Raw genomic sequence first — 17,235 nt, 5'->3', positions numbered from 1 at the left:
GGACTATGATAGTCGGTGCAACGGAACATTGAATAATTCAGTACATCTCATTTGTCTGGGTGAGATATACAAGAGTATACGCGACAATAATTCTGGAGAATTAATGGCATTATTAATTAAATCAAAGATAAAGAGAGCAGAATGAGATTTCCTTCTATACTCTAGCATATTTGACAAAGACACGTTGAATTGTTTCTATACCGCTCAGATCAACAGATAAAAAGTTGTCGATTTATTTCCAATTCGTTCGCCGTTTCGACCACAAACGGCCGGTTATAACTCCTGTAAGAGTTCTTATTGGCCTCTTAGCAAAGGCCAGCACTCCATTCGTTCTCCTTCGATCGATGGTGGCCCTGATTGTTCTGACTGTTCGGCATCCATGCAATGATTCCCAACTCACCGCCGACTTCGCACGGGCCATTCTCACTACCATATTCAGTAGTTTGGCAAAGGCACATATGCAAGACCGGCTTGCAGTTGAGGAGCCCTTTATAAGAACATCACAAAAAGTAAACCTTACATTACACGCTACTGTATACAAAGTCAGAAATTGTTTTGACATAGCGAAGGATCTTCAAACCGTTAAATATGAACATTCGGAAAACTACTAAGCAATATATTTGATGGAATTAGAAGGCACTCTTATCTTATCTGCTGGAAAATAATGTCAAAACTTATCTTTCATTCATTCTGATAACAACAAAGAAAATCGCCCACTGTGGGGTTGATTTGGTGACCTATTTTTTCACTCAAGTTCTTTATCTCTGCTTCGTTATGGCCCACTGCAGCACATGATGCTGATTTTCATCTTTGGCTATTGTTTTCTTGTTTTTATCCCTTATCGTTGTTTATCAAGTATTATTACTTTGATTCCATTGTTATGGATGGATTTTTTTAAGAAAGGCTTCTTAAGAGTACAAAACAAAAACAGTTTTCATGGAATTTTAAGGAACAAATATCGATTTATATTGGAGCAGTGGGATGATGCAACTCAACACAAAGGATTTTGGCATTCCAAGCTATGGCCATGACTTTAAGAGCACTTGTGGGGTGGCTGAGGTGGCGGTGAACTCGTTAGCCGTTATATAAGACACTTAAACTTTTTATTATGCAATTTCGCTCTTGGCGACAATAACATTCAATCAGAAAGAGATTCAATATCATTACCAATCGCAATGTTAAGGAACAAACTTGGCCGCATCGTCCGCAATGCGCTCGTAAAACAATCATCATAAAAACTATCGTAAAACCGGCTAATCCGAATTCCCATTTGAGAATTGGGAACAATCTCTGGCTGAATAATATATATAACACTGGCCGCCTGACCATATGGAGGTTAGTAAGTGAGGAAACATTTGATAATAATGAAGCGTTGCTGCAGGATAATTGGATTAGTCGTCGTTGGCTTGGTGATACTTTGTGAAAGTACCCCGACAAGCAGCCAAGAACGCGTAAAGCGACAAATGTCGATATCATCTGCTATTCTCTATGATCAGGCGCCAGCGAAAAATCAACTGCAACAGCAAGGTTTACCTATTATTGGAGCCCTGTTACCAGCCAGTCTATTGGGGAATCTTGTCAACGGTCTTTCATCCTTGGTTCCATTAGGAAATCTAGGTAACCTAGCCAACCTGGGAAATTTTGGAAACTTGGGTAGCCTTCTCCCCGGAATAGGCCTGCCACAGACACAGCAGAACCAATGCCCCTTAGGCCAAATATCGAGATGTCGTTGTGAAAACGTTTTACCTCTCTCGTCGAGAATGGACGAGTCCTTGGAGATCATACAGCAAAGAGTCTCCCTAAACGTACAAGGAGAAAAAGAACTCACGTAAGAAAAATGAGCGCCAAGTTCAATTTGCAATCCTATTTATTCACCTTTCATTTTAGGGCTCGCTTAAGCAATGGTCTGTTGCTCTATCAAAGATCTGGTAAAGAAACGGTTTCCGACAGCAATGGTGAATTGGCCGCCACCCAAGGCTATTACGCTCTCCCAATAAACGCCAACAAATATTTGACCATCTACTATACCTTTACCGATAGTGAATACACTGTGAAAGGTAAGTGAAGAAAACTGAGTATGAAGTTTTTACGCAAAGAAACTTTAACAAGCAGAAAGCGAAAGGGCTGGTGGAATATACAGCTAATGACATAAATTCATGTAGACGCAAAGTAGGACCTGCAGGAAATGGTTGTCGATCGTTTGTCAATAAGATTTGGCCCAATACGACATTAATTTTTTTTCTTTTTATTATCCAATTCAAATTTTTTTGCCCACTGTAGATAACACAGCTTGCATCCAGAATGTGATAAATCACCGCTCCAATTAATTCAATATTTTTTTGTTTTATTTATCTTTAAATCCAATTAGCTGATGTTACAAGCCAGCCACCTAAAAATGACTTGGATGTAACGCCACCCCTGGTACTGGTTGTCTAAAGCGACCAAAAGTGCTACTAAAGCGACTGCACAAAGTCGAGATGAAGGAACTCGTTACCCAACCTTGCCAGCCAGCAAACGGAAAAACTTTAATTTATGTACAAACACACTTACATAAAAGAGCATATAGCATGCAAATAAACAAACTGTTACACATCCTAACGCACACACACACACACATTCATACATTCAAATACAATGCGTCTTTCATTAAATGAACTCTGGTTTTTCGGTTCTATTTCTGAGGTAGTGTCACAGACAAAATTCAAAACACTTTAACTAATCTTAGTGGAAATTAGACTAGACTGCGTATGGGTTTCGCTAGCTAGTATATAATTATTCGCATATGGGCAGATCTACAGTTTGAAAAGAAAACCTACATTTGGCAAAAAAAATCGTTAAACAATTCGCCAAACGGCGAAAATTTTTGAAATAAGTCCATACCTTTTTCTTTTTTTTTCCTGAGCGGAAAAAAATCTTCTAGACATTTGTATAGGAGGACGTCAGCTTTCAGAAAAAATGGAAAATGTTAGCCAATATCTTTAATAGACTTATACCACTTCTTCATCTCGTTAAGTTCTTTCTCCAGAGTCCTCAATCATGCAAATCAGTTCAGTAAAAAATGCTAATTTTACACAGGCGTTCAGCGTCATAGGCGGACATGGTAACCTCTGCGCTACGGTGGCCTCCAGTTCAGTAGATCAAAAGTTATAGCCCCTCTAGGTTGGAGAAGTGGAAAAAGGTAAATTTTGACACCTGTCCGTCACCCTGTATTAAAGACATAGATCGGCGATGTCGGCTCTCTGAATAATGATGGGGGTATTACACAAGGTGGAAGTAGGTTCGTGGACTCTGGGCCCCGATTCTTGTAATTTCTGCTTTGATTTTCACATACATTCACAATTCTTCTGTTGTATTGTGAGTACTAAACAATAACAAGCATGTATGCACGCTAACATATGAAAAATACGAATAAGGTCTTTGGGCTTTAGCCTCTATACGAAGAGACAAACAAAGCAAACGATGTAGCTTTTTGTGTAACAAATCATTTTTTGCTGTAAACAAAAGCTTTGTGCCTTAAAAAACTTTACAATTTTCAGGTAGTAGAGCCATTCGCTACTGCAGACAAAGTTCATAAAAGCTTTACCATAAAAAGTCGAAAATTCAGAACAAATATTTAACTATGGCGGGAAATGCTACACAGTTACAATACAAATTTTACTTTTCCAATAAAAGAGATTTGTTTCTCGGGGAAAATGTGCTTTTATGCGTGTACATGCTGATATTCGACACTCATTCAAGGAGGATTGGAATTGTAACTTTTATTTTCGTTTTGACTGTGTTCAAGTCTTCTCCTATGACTTGGAACTGCATTAAGCATTGCCAATGTTCATTAGGCCCCTTTTGCAGTAAAGCTGACAAGGATAACATGAAGTGAACTTCTAGTAATTTGTTTGCTGCTTTTGTTATTAGAATCACTAGAAAATTTGCCATTCATGTGTACGAGCACAAATATTACTCTTCATTCATGTATTAATGCATGTCGTTTTCTATGCGAATACAAGAGGCGCTCGAAGAAATGTGGCAAAGGAAAATGCTACAAAGAATTAAATCCGTGATCCTAACGATTGAATTGAGTACAAGGCCAAAAAATAACATGACGACCCACTCTTAGGTACGCCCTTTATTCATCTACATGTTTACACAGTGAAAGTGTATGAAACACAAACGATACCAGCATTGGAGTAGATTCTCATTCGTTTATTTTGATCTTGTGCAGCATCTGCACGTGTGCCACTCCATATCCATAGAAATGTATGTTGCAGTCCTTATGTACGGCTCTAAGTAAATGTGTGTACACACTTGCATACACTTGTGGAAGAGGACCTTGCCGCTTGTCCTTGCTACTGCAAAAAAGTTCCTCTTTAGCTGCTACGTAATCCTTTGACAGCATTCATACCCACACGGGCTATTTTATCTATTCATAAGCCGGGAATATTGCTCATACTTCGTACTGGCTCCCCATTCATCCACAGTGGAAGTCATTGTGATAACTTCCGAGCAATGACAATGGACCAAAAAGAAGGCAGAAATAATTGACTAACATTTGCCGAGAGGCTTAAAATAATTAATGGACAGATTTAGACAATGACTTGTGAAAAGGAAACTTTCAGCTTTAAAGGATTAAAGTTGTTTGTGCAGGATGTGCATATAACACTTGACATCTAATTCGATAAAGGCAGGAAAAAATTACCATGCTAACCGAAACATACTACGATTAAGCTAGACCAATATTGGCGTTATATTGGAAAAGAAACAAGCATGCTTTAAAACACATTACCCACTAAAATTTGATCGAAATCTACGAACGGCAAATTCGATGGAAGTTACATTTCCCAATTATGTTTTAACCAGAAATTATTTCATATAAAAGTAGGGTACACCCAGAAAAATTTGTCTGTTGATATTAAATTAAAAATTTTAAACTTTTGAGTAATTCCATCCGAAATTTTTGGACTTCCAAACTCCAATTAGGATTTATAAAAATAATTGCCTATTTTAGGCGTAAATTTTTTGTTTAAAAGCATAAATATAATAGAAGTAGTTGCTTTGTCTGCTGTTAAATTCGATCAAAAATAGGCAATCTGTACAAAATTTCAAAAAAAAATTTAAATTATATGCTTGTAAAATTGAAAAACATGAAAGGATATAAAATTGTTTGAAATATTTTCGAAATTTTTGAGCTTCTTTAAACTTTATTGGATTTGAAAATGTTTGCTGTTTTAGCAAAAATTACTGCTGTCCCATTTTCAGCAGATTTTCTGCTATTTCAACAAACATTTTTGCTGTTTTTACTAACAAATTTCTATGAGTGTAGAAATTGTTCACACTTCTGAAATTTTTACAAAGGAAAAGTCATATTGTTACGTGAAGTTGTTTTCTGATTGCTGAGCCATAGTTCATGAAGGCAATGTTTATCGCAGAGGCAATATTTTGACGTCACTGTGGTTATGAAAGGATATCTTTTTTAATAGGATAACTTAGGGAACAACGAAATCGCAAGGACTTTCTGAGGATTGTTCCAGTAGTCGAATAATAGAAATCAAATAAGGACCTGAGTTACTCCGAGGTGCTAACGATACTGTCTAAGACTTTTTTAATTTTTAAACGAAATAACGTCAGAGAAACGCCTGATGCGAGCATATCGAGGCCCTATTACAGATAGTCATCGTACGGAACTCTTGCAACTACAGCTGTAAATATACATTGCATTAAGGAGCAGGGGCAAATCGTAGTGCGGAGGATAGCATGTCTGCTGAACGTCTGGGTTCGAATCCTGGCGAAAACATCAGAAAAAAACTTCAGCGGCTGGCGAAATTTCTATGCAATGCATAGAAGCCATGTATAGAGATGGGCGGTGGGTACATACCTAATAGGTATTTACCCGGTAAATTGGGTACATACCCGGGTATTGACCTATATATACCCAAAAGCTGGGTATTTATAATTTTGCAGATATATTGGGTATTAAATCATTTTCTAAAAAAATTTGTCACGATTTCGTATTCTTTGTATATAAACCTGACCTTCTGATTTCGTAAAATCGGAATTTATTTATTTAAAGCAGCTATATAGACCGATCTCCCGACATAAATTTTGAGACAATAAATTGGTTATTTTTCATCCGATTTCGATTAAATTTGTCACAGTGAGTTCTGGTGGACCCCTGCCCAGTCCCGTCAAATGTGCTTCAGATAGGACCATATTTGGATATAGCTGACATACAGACCGATTTCCCGATATAGTGTATGGAGCCTAAAAGGTTAGCATTTTTCATCCGATTTTGATGAAATTTTAAACAGTGATATTTGGATATAGCTGCCATACAGACCGATCTCCCGTTATAGAATATTGAGCCCATAAAAGGAGAAGTTGTTTTAAGTCACAAATTCAAACATCCATGCTATGTATGATCCAAATCAGTTCAAAATCTGATATACATAGCTCCCATATAAACCTACAAGACAAGTACGGTCCACATTGGTCCATAACTTCTTACATTTCCTCTATAAACCAATATCTTTGTTGAAAGAAGTCCTTTAAAGAAATTGTTAAAAATAATCCACGGAGGTGGTATATAACTTTCGGCCCCGCAGAACTTAATGCTCTATTACCCACCATCATAGGATAGGGTATTCATTTAGTCATTCCGTTTGCAACACATCAAAATATCCATTTCCGACCCTGCAAAGTATATATATTTCTGATCGTCGTGAAATTCTAAGGCGATTTAACGATGTTTGTGTGTCTGTCCGTCAGTCAGTTGTAATCACGACATAGTCTGTAAAAATTTAGATATTGAGTTAAAATTTGGCACGGACTCAAATTTCTTCTATACACAGGTAAACTTCTTGAATGGGCCAAACAGGACTGTATTTAGATATAGACCGATTTCACGATTAAGGATCTGAAGCCCGTAAAGCCGCATTCTTTGTCCGACTTCACTGAAATTTGAAACGGAAAGTTGTACGAGTGGCCCGTATATTCAAACCAAATATAGCCCATATCAGATCATATTTGCTTATAGCTGCCATATAGACCGATATACCGGTTTAGTGCCTTTAGCCCGTAACAGGCGCATTTATCACCCGATTTCGATGAAATTAGAAACAGAAATAGATGTTTTAAACCTCCCGACATCCGGCTCAAATATGGTTCAGATCGGACCATATTTAGATATATCTGTCATATAGACCGACCTTCTGGTCTAAAGCCCATAAAAGCCGCAATTATTATCCGATTTCGCTGAAATTTTTAATAGTGAGTTGATTAAAGCCTTCCGTTATCCGACTCAATTTGGCGTGGTTATTAATAGCACTCTGACTTGGAGTAATCATTTCGACTCTGTCGTTAGTCAGGGATATTCACAATTGCGTGCTCTCTGGGCCACGCACTCTCTACGGCTGTGAGTTATTTGCTAATTGCGACTCGGTAAGTAAACGTAAGCTAAACACGTTTTTAATAGCTTTACTCGTTAAGTATTTGGCTTGAGATGGCGCGACTCCATCTCTGAATACTCTTTATCCCTGTATGGCGTCTCCTTACAGCACTTGTTGTACTTGAGGTCGCTTACTTTCCTGCATAAACTGATCTACACGCAGGCACCACAATATCTGTATGGATTCATTGATTTCACCAGATCTTTTTGCGGTAAGAAAGTTATTCTCAAAATTCATCGGAGGTTTGTTTCTGAATGTCATATGTTCATATTCGCTGTACGTCTCTGGAACTCACTTCCTAACGATCTACAATTACTCAGTAACTCGGCAACATTTAAAAGCAGACTTTGGAAACATTTTACTGCATTAAATTGATGAATGTTAAGGCTTATTTATTTTTATACCCACCACCGAAGGATGTGGTGGGTAACCCAATAAAAGCCACATTTATTATCCGATTTTGCTGAAATTTGGGACAGTGAGTTGTGTTAGGCCCTTCGACGTCCTTCGTCAATTTGGCTCAGATCGGTCTAGATTTGGATATAGCTGCCATATAGACCGATCCTCCGATTTAGGGTCTTAGGCCCATAGGCCCATTTATTATGCCATTTATTAGGCTCTTCGACGTCCTTCATCAATTTGGCTCAGATCGGTCTAGATTTGGATATAGCTGCCATATAGACCGATCCTCCGATTTAAAGTCTTAGGTTCATAAAAGCCACATTTATTATCCCATTTTGCTGCAATTTGGGACAGTGAGTTGTGTTAAGCCCTTCGACATCCTTCGTCAATTTGGCCCAGATCGATCCAGTTTTGGATATAGCTGCCATATAGACCGATATTCCGATTTAGGGTCTTAGGCCCATTAAAGCCACATTTATTATCTGATTTTCCTGAAATTTGGGACAGTGAGCTCTGTAAGGCCCTTTGACATCCTTCGTCAATATGGCTCAGATCGGTCCAGATTTGGATATACACGCCATATAGATCGATCTTTCGATTTAATGTTTTAGGCCCATAAAAGGCGCATTTATTGTCCGATGTTGCCGAAGTTTGAGACAGAGAGTTAGATCAATTTGGTCAAGATCGATCAAGATTTGCATATAGCTGCCATATAAACCGATATCTCGATTTAAAGTCTTAACCCCAAGAAAGGCGCATTTACAAATCCGATTTAACTGAAATTCGATACATTGAATTATGTTAGGCTCTTCGACATCCATGTTGTATATGTTTCAGATCGGTTTATTTTTAGATATAGCTACAAAAAAGACCAATATTTTGTTATACACAACTGAACAATTACTTGTACTTATAAGTATTTGGTCCAAATCGGACTGACAAGCCGATTAAGGGCCTTAAGCCCATTAAAGCTGCATTTATTACCCGATTTCGCTAAAACTTTACACAGTGACTTGTAATAAGCCTCCCGTCATCACACACGTTGCTAAATATGGTCCAGATCAGCCTATATTTAAATATAGCTGCCAAATAGACCGATCTTTCAATTCAAGGTTCTAATACCATAAAAAGCGGATTTGTTGCCCGGTTTCGCTGAAACTGTGACTTGTATAAGATTTCTCGGGACCTGAATCAAATTCAGACCAGCCCCCAGAGGATGGTTAACTTATTAACTTAACATGTTTTTACTTGTTTTATATTAACCAAAATAAGCATTCTCCAGTTATACCTTACCTTCTTAGTGATAAACTTTTTTCGGTTAATGTTAGCACAAAATGGATTTAATCCACATTTGATTAGCTTCAAATTATGAAAAATTAAAATTTTCCCAAGTTCGAAAGATGAAACATTCCTATCAATATGCCTTATGAACTTCTTAGTATAAGTTTTCTGTTTTCGTCTTTGTGCTCATGTTTAATCCTTTAGGCGAATTAACTTATTGTTGGTCATAACGAAACCTCGTTGGCTTATCGTTGCTCATGACTTTCTTTGCCCTCGCTCGCCACTATGGGCAAAAACCAATGTTTAACTAACCGCCTGACGAGCAACTCTGCGGATTTGGTGGGGGCACAACAAAGTACGCCCACAAAACCTCAGCTTTCCTCAACATCGTGCACAGACACTCACAAGGATCCAAACACACATTTGATGCTCCTTTGTTTTGCAGTGTGAGCCAGAAACCGAAAAGGCACAATGAACTTTTCTCTTTTTGCGGCAAAACTGCGAGACAACTGAGCAACAACAGCAACATCTCTGTTGCGATCCCAACTTTGCAAAACGGTTTTGTTATCTTACACATAAACAGCAACTGGCATTTGGATTACTACACGAACATTGATTATAGCACCGTAGGGTGGGAGCCAATCTGCAGAGCGTGAAATTTCAAGTTGGGGTATATAGCATAAGGTCGGGGTTTAGAGTTCTCAGACCAAATATTATTTAGGGCTCTTTATGTAAAACCTTAACCTTATACCGAAAATGGCTGGACTTCTTCATAGAACTGGCAAACTATCGATTTTTGCGCGAATATCGATAGTTTTTTAATACTATCGATATCATCGATAAAACTTATTAATTTGTTTAAATTTACGCTTTCTTGCTAAAAATTGTTGGGTTTTCAACAATTCCATACTCCATTAACCAAACGTTAGTTTTTTAGTAGAAAGCCTTCAAAATTAGTACGACAAAGTAAGAAAAAACGTACAACATCCGTCAATGTTTCCACCTTAATAGAATATTAAATATGGCTGGATAGCTCGAGTACTGTACTATTAAGCAATTTTGTATGTTTAACTTCTTACGTATCTTAAATCAACAATTATTGTCTACTGAATGTGGTATGGCATATACAATAAAACTCCATTTACGTATGAAAATATGAATATTTTATAATAAATTTAATGTCGATAGTATCGATAGCTTAGAAGAAAAATATCAAAACAATCGAATGGATCGAATATCGATAGTTTGCCAGCTCAACCTCTATGCCAATTTTTGTTTGCACCTTAACACAATACCGCTTTTTGAGTTTGGAGCCAAGTAAGTACCTAGTGGAAACGATAAATGGTATATCTCTCTTCCTTCTAGGTGTTACAAACTGTAGTGGTGTAGGGTAAAATTAGAGGCCCATAAAGTCTACTCTCCCGGTTTTGTTTCCTGATCACACAAATTGCAAGAAATTTGATACAGCGAATGGTATTACATGTCTCGCTACCCTTCTCCGATAAGGTCGAAATCGCACCACATGCATGCATGTGGGTTATATCACTGATTTGATATAACCCACATATAGAACTACCATATAAATCATGCAGGTTTGGTCTTTTTCCTTAACATGCACAAGTCGATTCAATGACCACAGGCTGTAGGCGCAAATATGTGACTTTACTCATGCGTGTGTGTTTGTACATGCATATCTGCATAGTTAAACTGAAAGTCATATAATTTACACTACTGCACCACTACCACCAACAGCGGCAGTCTAAAGGACTTGCTTTTCTCTTTGGTGCGGTGAGCGCATCACATAAATGTGCATTTAATTTGCGTTAAGTGGCTTCAGCGGCATGGCATGAATAAAGTTCGGATGTTTATTTCCATGCTGGCTGCTGCCACATGAATAAAACTAAGTCAGCCACACGCACAAATACTCACACATCCGCACATGGCCAATTTGAAGTTTGCAACGCCCAGGAATGGGTCTATTTCCTAAAAGGCGGAAGCGGAATGGCAACTAGCTCATGCCATCTGCAGTTCCATCATCAACTTCGGTGCACAGTCGTTGACTTTGTACTGCTGTGGCTCCTCCATGAAAGCTATGCGCTGCAATTCTAACAACAAGGTCCCCAATAAGCAGAGTTGGATTGGGCCCCACAGATAAGCGTGTATTTGGACACCACTTCCTAGAGACGCTGCCGCTATGGTCTTTAATCATGATAGGTACTACTTCATAAATATTTCCACCAGCACAACAAGATTAGTGTGACTACCAGGCAGTCCTAATGATGGTAATTAAATGGTCGTTGGCTTCATTCAAAATCCATTCCGTGGCCAGTACAAAGGCTGTGGCGATTACAAAACAATTCCAATTGCAAGCATTTATTCAAGCACAAACTTTAAGGCCATTTAAATCGAGAGACCCATTTGCTTGGACATAAACTCGTGTGATTCTGCTTTAATACGACGTCTGTGGCTGTTGGCTGACGCATTTTTGCTTCGCATGCAGTAATTACCACTCCCACATCAGCTTGGGCCAACTGTCTCTGTAAAAGGAATACGACGCCAATGGACATGTTCGAATTTCGAACATGACAGAAACAAACCTCAAATACTTCATTGTTGAGAAACAAAGGACAACAGACTGGACACACTGGAGGCTTGTATGTTGTAACGGAGTCCTTTTTACTCATACAACATACATATACTCTTGCGAACTCAATGTTGCCAGGTTGTGAAAGAATAAGAATCAGCGCGGGGAGATTTAATCATACAATCTTCATACTTAAGCATAACTTGACAAGAAATCCTGTAACTTGTAGTGGATGGGCCACAAAGTACATAATTTCATGTCTTAAAATAGAATTTTTTTTAATTTTGAAAAACTTTTCATTGAATTATGTATTCACCATTTTGATCCAATACCTTTTGCCATTTGAGGTGATGGTTTTCCATACAAAAAAAAAATTAAAGGCCGAAATAAGTAATTATCTAGGGTTGCCAAGTCTGGGGATTATGGTGAGTATGATTGAATATCCCATTGAAGGTTTTGGTGAGCCAACAAATTTTTATGAGCCAAATTGGTTGAGAAACTGTAGACCGATTTTGACCATACTTGCTAGAGTTGTTCGAAGTCCTAACAGAAGTCATTGTCCAAAGTATGATTTCGAATTACACCCTTAGGGGCTCAACAAATTTCAAATGGCTAGCTTTACTCGTTCGAAGATTAACGTGCTTTTAATAGACAAATAGATACAACGATAGAAAAGATACGACCCTAGTAAAACCGTTGCAAATTCGGAGAAAATTTGAGATTACATTTTATTTAATAATTTCATGCAATTACCTTATACCTTTTTTCTACTCAGGGTTGCAAAATAATGGCGTCATTAACAAGAACAGGCGTTGTTGAAAAAATTGTCAACATGCGTGGATGATTTTTGTGTATGTTCAACAATCTTAAGTTTAAATAACTTTCAAGTCAGTCTATGTACGCAGGCGATGGTTAGGCGTTTGAAAGCACACAATCGTGTGATAGATTGAACAAAGATTCGTTTCTTAACAGCTCAAAAAAACTGGTTTGCAATCCAAAAAGAGGGTGCACGAGAGGTTTTCTAAATGTAAAAAATTGTTTGCTGTCGTTGACTTACAAACATTTGTGATTGATCTGATAATATCTGTGTGTTAATTCACTTTTATTATCCAATGGGGTCGATTTGACAACGTACAGTGTGAGAGAATCGAAAATAACTAGCAAGAAATATCTTAATAATTCTTTTTGATTTTTGAAGATATAATTATCTTTACCCTCCGGGAAATGTGCAGTCAATTGCCCAAATATACCGGTCGTATACTGAAGAACTAGTAACCTGTCTCTGTACATATCCTACAGGGAATGAAAATTTGCAACTGTCGTCATAATTCTTAATTATTTTTGAAAAAGTCGTTTAAATATTGTTAAAAATTGCTTAACCGTTAAATATATTTGCTAACAAATGTTATCTCCCTTAAAAATACTTGCAAAGTATACTAATCCTTTTCGAAATGTACCAAGACCTATCCTTCGATGTTAGAATGGTGGCAATTCGTCACATCGAGCGACAAACCCTTATAAAAGTGATAGGTTTTTCCACTGGGACCGGTCCCCACCACCAGAGGTCCTATCCCGTGACAGGTTATCGACCTGTCCCATTTCCCGTAGGGTAAGAACTTAAAATAAATTCTGCCCAAGGGTTTGACAAAAATCCCTGAAATACGCATTTTGAGGAGGGTACATTGGAAATGTTGTAGAACTTACACAACCTATTTTTGTAAATCGGACCAAAAGCGAAGATTAAGAAGCCCAAATGAAATGCCGAGGTAACACAACTTAGGGCCCTCCCAAAATGCGTCCGGACCACCTAGGACCCCGAAATTTTGCATATGATCTCGATAATATTTCAGCTATAACCATGTGAAAGAGTTACCGCTATCCGTTCTCAATTGGCATATTTTTACTATTTTTTTACTTTTTTTTTCGATACTGTTCAACACCGGGCTTGATTTTTTTCTTTGAATGCGTAATTAGATCGATTTAAAATGGTACAATGCTCAAGAATATATATACTTTGTAGAGTCTTGGATCAATATTTTGAGGTGTTAGAAGTATGCCCCCATATTATGGTGGAAGGTATAACGAAATGTGGTCAATTTCAAAGACGTTGATTTGCGCCAAATGTAGAACTATACAACGAATCCTAACTCCTGCGTCTGAGCTACTGCTCAAATTTTCCGTGGACGTTATTTACGTGTTCTACACATCATGCACTTGTATCATATGACTCAATGTATCTTAGATATTAATCCGCCCCCTGCCACTATAGACATACAGCTAAGCCAGTAATCGGTGTGTTGAGCGTTCTAAATACTAAAAAGTAATCTCGAAAAAGAAAATCTATTTGTGCGTTTGTGACCCACGCTCTTAACTCGGACTTCGTTGACCCGATAGGCTTCGGATTTAGTTTATTGCCGGCAGCCCTCTGGCTTTCACCGCCAAATCGTCTGCCCTTTCATTCCCCCTTACTCCGTTATGGCCCGGCATCCAAACGATGCAGATTTTGCCATCCTCAGAGAAGGCGTTTATCTCCTTCTTACATTGCAAGACTGTTCGTGACCTTACCGTCCTGGTTGTTATTGCCCTTATGGCAATTTTACTCTCCGTAAAGAGGTTCATACTAGACGTCCTCGCGTTAGCACCACACCACCTAACGGATTCCGTGATCGCCCGGATCTCCGCCTGCAGGACCGTATTATGGTCAGACAGTCGATTATACCGCGATGGTATGAGGTGCTCCCATCCTCAATACATTCTACCATCGCCTTAAGTCTCATAGCCGCAATGGCTGCCTCACACTTAATCTGTATGTCAATGGGTCGGATATCTAGAATAGTCTCCCTAGAATAGTTCCCTAATGGGCGTGGTACTCATTGCTCCGCCTATGCTAAGATAACATGTTCTCTGAACCTGTTGTATGGTCCTTATGTTGCACTTGTCTCACTTTTCTCATAGGCAGTCCACCAAACTACTGAGGCGTAAGTAAGTATTAATCTAATCACGATCCTGTAGTGCCAGTGGACTGTCCTCGGATTCAGGCCCCATTTCGAGCCTATCTACATAGTGCCCAATATATGTGAGCCTTCTCCGTACGCTCCTGAATGTCATACTTCCAATTCAGTTTCCTGTCCAAGATCACACCTAAGTATTTGACCTTGTCAGATATCGAAATCGTCTTATTGAGGAAAAGTGGTGCGTTAAATTCGTCTTTCTCGTGAACAGGCATATTTCAATCTTCTCTGGGTTAACATTGAAACCACACGATCTAGCCCAGTCTAGTGCCATCTGCAAGACCCTTTCGGTCCTTCTGCATAGCTGGTTCGTATCCTTACCTCTTAGAAGTATTATAACATCCCTCCTCAGTCAGCATCCGTAATAGGTCATTTATGGTGGTCAACCACAGGAGTGGCGATAAAATGCCCGCTTGTGCTCACTTTCTCCTTTATATTTATGTCATGAGACACACAATTTATACACCTGTTCCTTAGCATATGGTTTATCCAGTCTCTATCCAGACCGGATCCACCCTGTACAGGTCTAAAGATTCGATCGGTGTGTCGGTCCGCATATTGTTAAAAGCGCCCTCGATGTTAATGCATACCGCGAGTGTGTACGTTTTGGCATCGAATATTTTCTATGCACAACCTCGTGCATAGCAGTCTCCACCGACCTTCTCTTGACATAGGCATGCTGTTTGTACAACATACTAGTAACTCGCTGTTGTATGGTCTAGTGTTTCCATTTGCGAGGCATCCTTTGTTGAATTCGATAAGTACACCATCGCACCACAAAATCCACCTTTGATTTAAACGCAATATCTTCCTTTAATTCTTAGTACAGAATTGCCAACATCAAAATTACTATCTCTCTTTAAAAATCCACTTGTTTCGGATTAAAAGCTACATTGAATTTCACCACAAATTATATATCCACACACTTCGAAGTTTTCTTGACCTCACTGCGATATTTGAGTAGATTAGCTTGAGTACAACCATTTTATCCGAATACCAGCCTATTTGAACGCTATTAACAACGAAATTAAAGCATCAACACCATGTGGGCAATGCAACCGAAATTTATCTATGCGATACCCGCAACTACTGTCCCCAGAAGATTCAAATGGCAGAGTTTCTGATAGGGGGCAACAACAATTTAAGTGGAAATGAAGGGGAAATGGAAAAAGAGACGAATGTTTAATTTCATTATTTTAATCATCAGAACAATGTTTTGCAAATGTTCGTCTTCCCACATGAATTGCCTGCCCGCAACACCCCCACCTCCCCAAGGACAGAGAGAGAGAGAGAACAGTTGGCAGGCAAACACCGACGCACATGCTTTCATTATTATCTCTACAATGAGCATTTAACATAAATACATTCATAAGGAATCCATTCACTTACAACACCACCAACACTGCGAAAAGCTTTTTGCCCCACTCATGATGCTCTTTACAACATGAAATGATCATCGGGGCTGCGAAAGACAACCACGGCCAACAGCGAACAAAGACACTCTGGCAAGCACATACGAATGCCAACACATGCTTGCTTCTTGACTTGGCTCCTTGCTAGGATTCATACATCACATCACAGTTGGCCATTGAAGCATTCGTTGTTGGCGACCAAAGATACATCGCTTATGGCTCAACCCCCTCTCCTTACATCTCTGCCACAAGCATTAACACATTGTGGTTCTCATACGCCCCAATGTCTTTGTTGCCATCATTTGTGCAGAGACAATGGAGAGAGAAACGTAGAAATAAACTGAGCTCATATATGCTCAAAGTGTGGGTAACGGCATTTGTTCTTTTGATGTGTGGTCGTCGTCGTCGGTGTTGGGTACTGTCGGACTCTCTGCCACACTGCTGTGTCATGACATCTGCTGCTGAGAGTTACATATATATACTCACACATGTGGTTGTGTGTGTGAAAGTGCCTGCAAGTCCATTGCTATCGTTGTTGGATGACTTTCGCTTTATTATTACATTTGCGAAACCTCATTGTCTTTAATTCAGATACAAATGGACCAAGCTGCCACGTCTGGTGGTTGCAGCCACGGCTGTGTGGCCTTGTCCTTTCTCCACCACAGGACATTGTATTAAGATGTATCTGTGTGTGTGTGTGCTCTTCATGAATGTATATGTTTACACTGTAAGTTGAACCCACTGCATGCTGCTGAGTGAATGCGATTGCAGTTGTGATTGCACAATGCAAACGCTTTATAATTTATTGTTCATCCGGTCTTTATAGTTTCGAAAATAAATTTCAAATAATTTTTGGGGCATAAGTTCATATGAATGGAAACATTTCCAGTTGTTTCGAAATCACATGAATATAGAACATTCGAATTTGTATTCATAGCATGATTTGCGAGTTAAGGATGCATCATTGGGATTAGAACTATCATACTTAATGACCGAGATTAAGAACAAAAGCAACAGAGTTATTATTTTCACCGTCATACGATAGGGGGTTATATTTACTTTGTCATACGATAATTTAAACCGGTGATTATTGCCGAAGCGGGTTCTAA

The sequence above is a fragment of the Stomoxys calcitrans genome, chromosome 4 (assembly GCF_963082655.1).
Source record: "Stomoxys calcitrans chromosome 4, idStoCalc2.1, whole genome shotgun sequence".
Lineage (NCBI taxonomy): Eukaryota > Metazoa > Arthropoda > Insecta > Diptera > Muscidae > Stomoxys > Stomoxys calcitrans.
Note: the sequence above shows the minus strand (reverse complement) of the source record.